Source organism: Drosophila santomea, chromosome X (assembly GCF_016746245.2).
Source record: "Drosophila santomea strain STO CAGO 1482 chromosome X, Prin_Dsan_1.1, whole genome shotgun sequence".
Classification (NCBI taxonomy): Eukaryota; Metazoa; Arthropoda; class Insecta; order Diptera; family Drosophilidae; genus Drosophila; species Drosophila santomea.
The window spans coordinates 8480199-8489285 of record NC_053021.2 but is presented as its reverse complement, the minus strand read 5'-3'; positions in this window follow the sequence as shown (position 1 = coordinate 8489285).

Below are 9087 nucleotides of genomic sequence, written 5' to 3'. Positions count from 1 at the left end.
TTAATCTATTCGTTATTAAGATGAACTATTCCAATTTATCCAAAGGTTATAAATACTAAAGAGTTGTATAAAAGAGGAAATTTAGAAACCTTTTCTCTCTGTATAGTGCGGACTTACGTTCCTTCCTATTTGTAAGTTGGGGATCCTGACTCGGATCCTTGGACCCGCATTCTGGTTTCGGGCGGCCAGCTCCGTGGCTTCCAGTGTCCCAGGAAGTTGGCATAATTTATGAACTTGCACAGCACACTCACTCACACACACACACAACCGCACAGATACGCAGGAGTACGGAAATACACGCACACAGAACCAGGTACCGAAACACGTAGCACGACAACAATAATAATTCAAATATTCATTTATACGCACGACAATTCTGACATGAATCATATTTTTGCCTCAACGCCTCCGGTTCCACGTGGTCCGTGGTCCGTGGTAATGGCGGTGGTTCAGCTGGCTCTGCTGGCAAATCATAAATGATCATAAGGAACGAGGTTCGACTCGCGAATGAATCAACTGCGGCCAAAAACTGAAGCGAAACTTGGTCGCATCTAGCTCTATTAACGATTTTCTCAGGCGCCGGGCAAAGTTGACACCTGAGCTCTCTAAGCCATGTCTTTATTGCCGGTTTCTTACAAGTTTGTAAGTGCACTCAACAAAATGTATTTTTAATTTTTAATAATAATTGCAGCTAACAATGAATATGAGGAACGCACTAGCTTAGTTATAGTGCTGATATTAAAATTGTCTTAAGAAAATACTTTAAAAATGCAACCATGGTACTTTTCCAGAAGTCAATGCTGTTTTTTTGCCGTGCTCCTTTGGGATTTTGTCGAGTTTTTGCCGAGATTGCATGCAGTTAGCGTCTCCGAATTCTGGGTGACTGCAATTGCTTGGGTCAGGTCACGCCAAGGCAAATTGCCGAAACTTCGTCCTTCGTCGTGGCCCGCACAAATGAGCGCAATTTATGTAGCACACTTATTTGCGCTCAGCTTCTATTTGTGTTTGAATGTGTGCTGGTGTGTGTGTGTGTGCGAGCATAAATTTGCTGGAGAGTTCGCGATGTTTCTGCGAAAAAACAGGTAGGTATGCCAGCCAGGCATACATCCCGATCAGACGCTCCACAAATGCCTAGAGTCATGAACCCAATCGCACCTTCCGTGACAGGAGGCCCGATAATTGCTCGCTTACACTTGTCTCCGTTTCGGGTGGCAGTTAATAAAAAGCAAAAGCAAAAGCAAAGGCAACTGCCATTCTACCATTCTACCATTCTGCCATTCTGCCATCCTGCCATCAATTTGCAGCCTCCTCCGCATGACGCGTTGTAATGCCAACTATTACCAGGATACGCCGCATATGTGTGCCTTCGTCCCTGCGTGGGCTTGTATACACACGAGTGTGTATGTGAGTGTGTGCCTCCTTCGACTGTGTGTCCTGTTTGTTGTTGCCGCCGTTCGTGCCTGTTATGTTATTGTACGCGGCTACGTGCTGCAAACTGTCAATTGCGTATTTGTCAATAGACCAAGTTCCCTGTTACAGCCTCAAAACAGCCCGATGATAGCCAGTGATGCGCAGGATGCCAGGGATATTTATATCGCATTGATACCGAGAAATACACATGTAATAGTGTAGCAGTCATGAGGTAATCCTTCACTGCCTATTGAATAAAGATAAAATAGTTACCTCATAAAACATGTGTTTTTTTTAGGAAAGAAAAATGTTCTTGTTACTATAAATTCATTATCACAAAAGTTATATTGCTGCCAAGTTTTTGCCCAGCAGTACAGGACTGACCATCACTGATGATAACGAGGCGCAGGAGTCGCTTTGCTCTCCAAGGATCCTGCTTTTGTAACTGAATGTGTGAAGAGCCTGCTAGTTAAAGAGACAACGCCTCCACGAACAACAACAGCTGCGTATATGACAAACGTGTGAGATGCGGAAGCCACACGAAGCACTCTTTGGACATTTTTCAGTCGGATGCCTTGGTCTTTTGCGAAGGGTGCGATAACTGCCTTAACAGGTTATCAGTCTAATCCAGTCCCATGCTCATTAAGAAGCGTTTCGCAATAGTAATATTTGTGACAATTATACTATTTCTCCCAATTTCCCAAACTAAGAGGATTTCAATATAAAAGTTTTGATTTTTCGCACGTTTTGATAAACTTGGTAATAGCGGTCCATATATGGAATGTTATACCTCGTTGAGCTCGTAATTACATTTTTTTTTTGATTTGTTGATTAAAAATAATCCGTTTTTTTTCCATAGCAGTGAAAATAGTTGTTACTTTGAAATGCTAATATTTTGCCATTTTTCGCAAATTTTGATGATGGTACCCCTTATCGAAAATGCAAAAATTTGTAACATTTTTTTTTTTCAAATATCGAAAAAGTAGGGATGGACATAGTTCGCTATGTTCGCAAAAAACAGAAAAACGATTTTAGGCATTTCGCAATAGTAACTAACTATATTTTTGACCGATATTGTTAATTGTTATTTTATAATTCTGACCATTCTAAGCCAAGTTATACCGAAAACACCAATAGTATATATTGAATTTTTGCTGATTTTTGTCGGGCTTTTTTCCATTCTGTGGCTACACTCTGAAATGCGCTGTTGGTACTGAAGGCGGATAGAAATCATATAGTTGGTGCATGCCTGGCCACGCCCCCTCCTTTTCCCGACTTTTCCATGACATATGTCGGTCGTCCATTGTCTCCAATACGAGCGGCAAACAACTTCAGACTGGAGCAGCAATCTTACGCTCGCTCGCCTTGCCCAGCTCAGTTCATCTCTACTCTAAACAGAGGCGTACCAAAGGGACTCTAAATATGAGTAGATCATCCTTGAGATATATATGTAGTAATAATATTGTTGAAAAGCTGGATGAGGAACAACTAATCTAACGATGCTTCTTCGCCTTCGATCCCATTTCTAGACTACGCCCCTGCGCTTCCAGTCGCCCCCAGTCTTTGTCTTCGTCAGAGCGCTGCATGAATAAATGGCGCATGTTATTGTTGCTCTAAGTGTTTGTGTCGATTTCAAGCGAAATGAATAATACTCGTATGTCATGTGTATGTCGCCGATGTTGTCGGCCTTTGTCTTCGTTATTTCCACACCCTGTATCCTGCTTCGTCCTCTCATCCAAGGCGAGGCCAAGTGTGAGTGTGGGGGTCATGTTTGGAAATCCTTTTGGCTACACAGTGAGCACTCGCTCAAGTGGACTTGGCAGGACTTGGCCACTTCTACTCGGCCAGCATTTAATTAATTGGCATTTTGACATTTTCCTGCTGAATTTTCCGTGGCCACTCGGCCGTTCTGTCGATGATTAATTGGGCGCTTTTGGCCTGACCTCGGCTCGATAACTTATCGGCCATAGTCCAGCTTTGGCCAGCTGCCCATTGTTGTGGTCCTGGTTGTTCAAGTTGTCCTGGTTGTCCTGGTTGTCTTGGTTGTCTTCGTTCACTTCGTTCACTTGGTTGTCTTGGTTCTCTTGGTTGTCCTGGCTTGACTCCTATTGTTGCTGTTGTTGCTGTTGCCCATGCACTTGAGTTGGCTGCTCCGATGATTCGCTGGCCGCCTTGTTTGACTTAGCTTTTGAGCAACTTAAGCATGCTTTTCATTACGTTCCATTTGCTGTGAAAATATTTATCTAATTCATTGATTGGCAGCCCACAAGCGAGTCCTTGGCGACCCGATTGTGCGAAACGGGGAGGCACTTCTATTGACAGAGATGGCTTGCAGCTGAATCGAGGTGATTGGATACCACTACCCAGTTTCGAATGACTTGGAATGCAACTACTCAGTTATATATGGCATTAAATTGCAACAAATTTGTGAAGGCTTTCACGCATAGGTGGTACAGGCTAATCACTCGAAGGATATGAGGCAGTGGTGATGGAAGAGATATACTCCTGTCCAATATTCAACCACTTCTGCCATATGGAAGGTCATTTGTTGCTCTGTCCGGAAGAGATGGGTTGCGGATGTGGCTGTGGATGTGGCGGTGGATGTGGCGGTGGATGCGAATGGCAAAATGGAAGTCGAGGTAGATTTATAGCATTCAATATGTTTTCAATACTTCCGCGAAAACGTCAACGGCAGCAGCGAGAGCTAAATAACCACTTGAGATGAGACACGCAGAGCAAGAGACAAGCCACACTGAAAGAAATTAGCAAGTTACTGCACAATATTTGCAATTATAGAAAAGTCAAGAAGTTCTAAATAAATACATTTATTTCAATTAATGATGTAAATAAATTAGTTCTATGATAATTAAATAGGCAATGGATATAAGACTGCGCACTCAAAAGAAAGTAAATGGAAGAAAAGGATTTAAGACTTAAAATTAAAAATACGAATTAATTAGTTTTGAATACCATTCCCCGATTTCTCTGTGTGCAAGGGACGAAGTGTATTTGGACTTCCTAATATATTTCTAAGCGCCTCGTATTGCAACGCATCCTTCATGGAATGCTGCCAATGGCAACAAGACAGAGGACCGCGGCAGACAGGACGCGGACATGAAAGACTAGTTGGAAAGGGGGGCGGGTGAAGGGTGAAGAAGGGTGAAGAAGGGTCCTTAGCGTCCTTCGGTAGTTGGGTAGCTGGGTAGCTGGGCCGTCGGATCCTGGGACCCTGGCCAGAGACGGATGTGTGGATGAGCTTCGCCGGATGCGACTTCGACACATGTAAGCACACAATGTGCCGAGTGTGTTGCAGTGCAGGCTCCATCGGATTCACTGCTCGATGCACATGAATGCATTTTTCCACAAAATTTAACTTTTATGGTGGGGACTAGCCAGGATGTTCGTTGTGCATGCAGTGGGGCTTTTGTCCTAGTCGTCGCAGTAGTCCTAGGCATCCTGGCTGCCAACCTTTTCACTCTGCACCACTTTTTCCTTTTTCCCCCCAATTGTCGGTGCCGCTTGTTGCCAAGGACTCTGCGGCGGCTGTCAGGTGGCCGACATTTCCCAGACCCCGAATTCCTTGTCAACGCGTTTATATTGCAATTGCTGGTTGATTGGATTTGCCAGAAGCCAGACAGGACTCCCTTTGAGTCTACCAATCCCTGAATTCTCACTGAATTCTCCCTGAATCGTCCACGAATCCGTACGCCCCGTCCGATTTCCCTTTCATTTTGCTTATGAATTCTGTGCGAGAATCCTGTGTAGAACTTAAAGCCCTCGTTGGTAGAAGGGACGAGAAACTATTTCTGGTCTTGCAAACGATGTGTTAACAAGCATGAAATCTAAATCAAACCGCAAACACGCAGCCCATACCGTTGGGTCTGCAGAATCCCCTCTGGTCTTGCCATTGCAAAATGCTACAATTCATGATTGAAATTTAAATTGAATCTGTAATCTGAAACAAAATCTAATCGAATTATAGCAACAAGAACGCCACTGCCGGGCCGAGAGTTCGGATTCAGGAGGAGGTCTTCTAAATGCCAAGTGGATGGCAGGATGGCAGGATGGGTGGGTTTGGGTGGCTTTTGGCCAGGGTTTGGGTAAAGGAGAAGGAGAAGGAGCAGTCGACGAGGGAGCAACGCCACGCAGAAATCAGCAAAAGTTAAACCAATGCAAAAAGCAATGGCAATCAACTAGAGCCGGGCAAAAACAAACCCATACACATGTGCGACAGACGGATGCCCTTGATAAATTGGCAACACATGGAGTTGGAACATGGGAAATGCCAGTCCAGAGCTTATTAGGTTCTGTATGTCGTGGACCTTTTTTTTTTTAGGTGTTTTTCCTTCAATCAGTAGTGGCTATTAAGCACAGACTCGAATTAGGATTAATACGGCTTAAATGAATTAATTGCAGAATATTAAAACGCATCAATGATGGCTAGTATCCAAATCACCGATTGGTTATGAGCTGGTCATTAAAAATATATTGGCGTTTTTCACCAATAATAAATCGCTTAAGAACTTAATTTAAATCAATTAAAAAATGTTTTTATGGCACCATTTTTATTTGATAAATGCCTCTGAGTGTTTTTCAGTAATGATGTTATCAAAGGGTTGAAGCAAGTATTAAACAAATGGCTGCGGGCTTTCAATTAATGCCGTACTTTTAAGCAGCAATAAAAACAGTAAAAAGCGGTATAATGCGTTTCTGTTTCCTGTTTTTGAAGTGTAATATACATAGCTAACTTTAATGCGATCACAAGCCTGAATCTATGCATTTCCAAAACACCAAACAAACTTATTACACTTGCCGAGGGTCGTGGGACGAGGGACCTCCACATTTGATGGCCAAAATTCTTATGGAGGACAAAAAGTAGCAGTCAAAAGGTTGGCTGCTCCCAAACCAAAAATTGCCCATCTACCGCTGCCCTTTGGCCAATTTAAGTAGACAAACCCGAAATGGCAACATCATCAATGCCAACTACCAGCAGATAGAATCTTGCAACCGAACAACTGTGCGTGTGTACTTCTGTGGGCAAAGTGGGCAAAATGGGGTTCCCAAGCCATATTTAAGTCAATTTACATGCAACAATCAATATTTTTTGTGCAAATAGTCAACCCATGCCCATGCCATGAAAACCGAAACCCGAGAACCGAAAACGCAAAACGAAAACCAAGTCTAAGCCCCGAAAGCCCAGGCAGCCAGGCAGCCAGGCAGCCAGCAGTCAAACAAAAACCCAAAATTTGTACACAATTTTCAATCTCGGCTTCATGAGGCCCGCTCGACGAAATATATAAGCGGGTTGCGGCGGTACATCCGCTTTGATGGCCGGTCCAAAAACTTAACTAATAACTCCTCGGTGTATCAGCAGACTGGAGAGCAGCATCCCATGGCGAACACACTGCGCGAAACGGGCTACCATACTGGAATCGAATATAAATATAATTCATAATTTATTATTAAATTCAAATTAAGCATGAGACTTCTTTTTACCAGGGTTTCTGATCGTTCTTGACTGAAGTCTAGCAATTAGTCTTTGTGACTTTCAAGTGACTGTTGTTTTCTGTCAGTGCAAGCGAGAAACTCAAAGCTCATGTTCCATGCGAGGGTTGTCACAGCAATTCCCACTCCAATAGGCCTCAGTGCGAGATGGGCTCTGCACTTCTCAAAAGTTCACCTCGTCAGCCAATTGTTTTCCTTGCAGCTCACCAGCAACCCACATCCAGGATCTGTCCCTGTCTTTGGCTGGACTGGATTGGGCTGGCCAAATGTGATTTATCTGCTGGGCAAATTTATTTGGCCAGAATACACGAGGCTAAAAAGGCAAAATGAAATGAAAACTACCAGGCAATGTTCTCGTTGCTGCTGCTGTGGTCTCGTCGTCTGTGTTTTGCCTTTGCCTTTGCCTTTGGCTTTTGCCTTCACGTTTGCGGGGCAAGAAAACAACTGGCTGGCAAACCATCGCAGATGGTTGTACAACGCTTATCGTGGCCCAAAAGTAACACTAACCCAAATGCAATACTCCAATCTCCGGGGCTCACTGAAAGGACAATGACTGTGGAGACAATGATAGTATGATGGTCATAGAAAGAACTGAGTTCTGTAGGCAAAGTCAGAACGGGAATCTATCCTTAAACTAGTCCTTATTTCATTTAAACCGTATTAATTTTAATTTGAAATTGTTTTGTGATCAAATACGGAGAGTTATTCGCTTTAAAATTGCAGCACTCTTGGGATCCTTGGATCCTTGTGGCCAAATGTTTAGACACAAGTTCAACATACAAGCAATCATGTTGCAGCGCTCACATGGCCCCCAGAAAATCCCCCATTTCCACTCTCACTCCCTCCCACTTCCACTTGCACTCCCACTCCCCGCCATTTCCCGCCTCTCGACACATTTCCCCACCTGCTCGACACATGCCTTTGTATGTTGTGCATTGTAAAATCCGCTTAAATTGTAGCATTTAACGTCCGCTTGCGGCGTTGGAAGCTCGGTAGTCCGCTCCAGGATTCCCGGATTGGTGGCACTTTGGTATGCCTTGTGTGCGGCTATTTTACGGTCAGCGGAGGGAAAATTTCCGTGATGATAAGTGCGGAGTGTACTTGTACGCCCTCCCCCCGCTGTTAAGCCGCTTACCCCGCCTCCAAAGGTCCGTTGAATTTTGGGAACCCAATTCTTTAAAACGGAAAACTAACACACGGTATTCATATACGTTTGTGCCAAAATAATAAATAAAACTCATTTTTTTGGTGTGTTAAAACCCATATTTTTCAACACTTTTCTGTGCCAAAACTTGCCACTTTACACAAGTGATGCCTTTTGGCATTAATCCTGCCGAAAATCGAAGTCGGTGTCCTTTATCCTTTATCCCTTAACCCAGAAGCGCTGCAATTAATCGGCGGCGCACAAAAGTGCAACGCATGCAATGGATGCACACGATGCAGCGAATATATTTCCATGTCGATCGCTGTGGGGAACTGCAATTTATGCTCTGCCCTCATCCGCTGAATTCTGAATCCTGCCGAATCCAGCAGAATCCTGTATCTGTATCTGTATCCGTATCTGTAACTGTATATGTATCTTTGGCCCATGTTTTGGCCAGGTAGCGGGCAATGACGTTCGGCTGCAATAAAACTGTCAATAGTGTCAAAGCGAGCGGGTTTCCCCGAAAAAGCGCCCAAAATGCCAACCCCTTTTGCCTTTGCCTTTGCCAGCCATCTTACCACGCGGCGCATACAAAAGTTGGTAAGGAAAATGCAACGATTTATTGTGGCCTGGCTGCCGACGGCCGATTGCCTTGCAAGGACCAAGCCGCACAAAGGAATCCGGCCGGAAGATTCATGGCCATGTGAATTTAACAGCCATTCCCCATTCGCCATTTCCCCCGCCATCTTTCTCCTCCGGGATTTCGGATAAAGGACGAAATACACGCGCCAATTGCACACATTCAACACTTTTAGGCGCCACGCAAACTTGGCATGCAGATTATATATTTAAAACTTGAGATATATTATTAAACATTTTATAAACAAAATGTTAAAAATAGCTTAGACCAAAAAATAAAATAGCATAAGCAGACCTATTATTTAAAGCTACAGAAGCATATTTATCTAGCTAAAATCCTGGCTTTTCTTGATTTTCCAACTTACCAAGTAGCAAATATGCACATATCC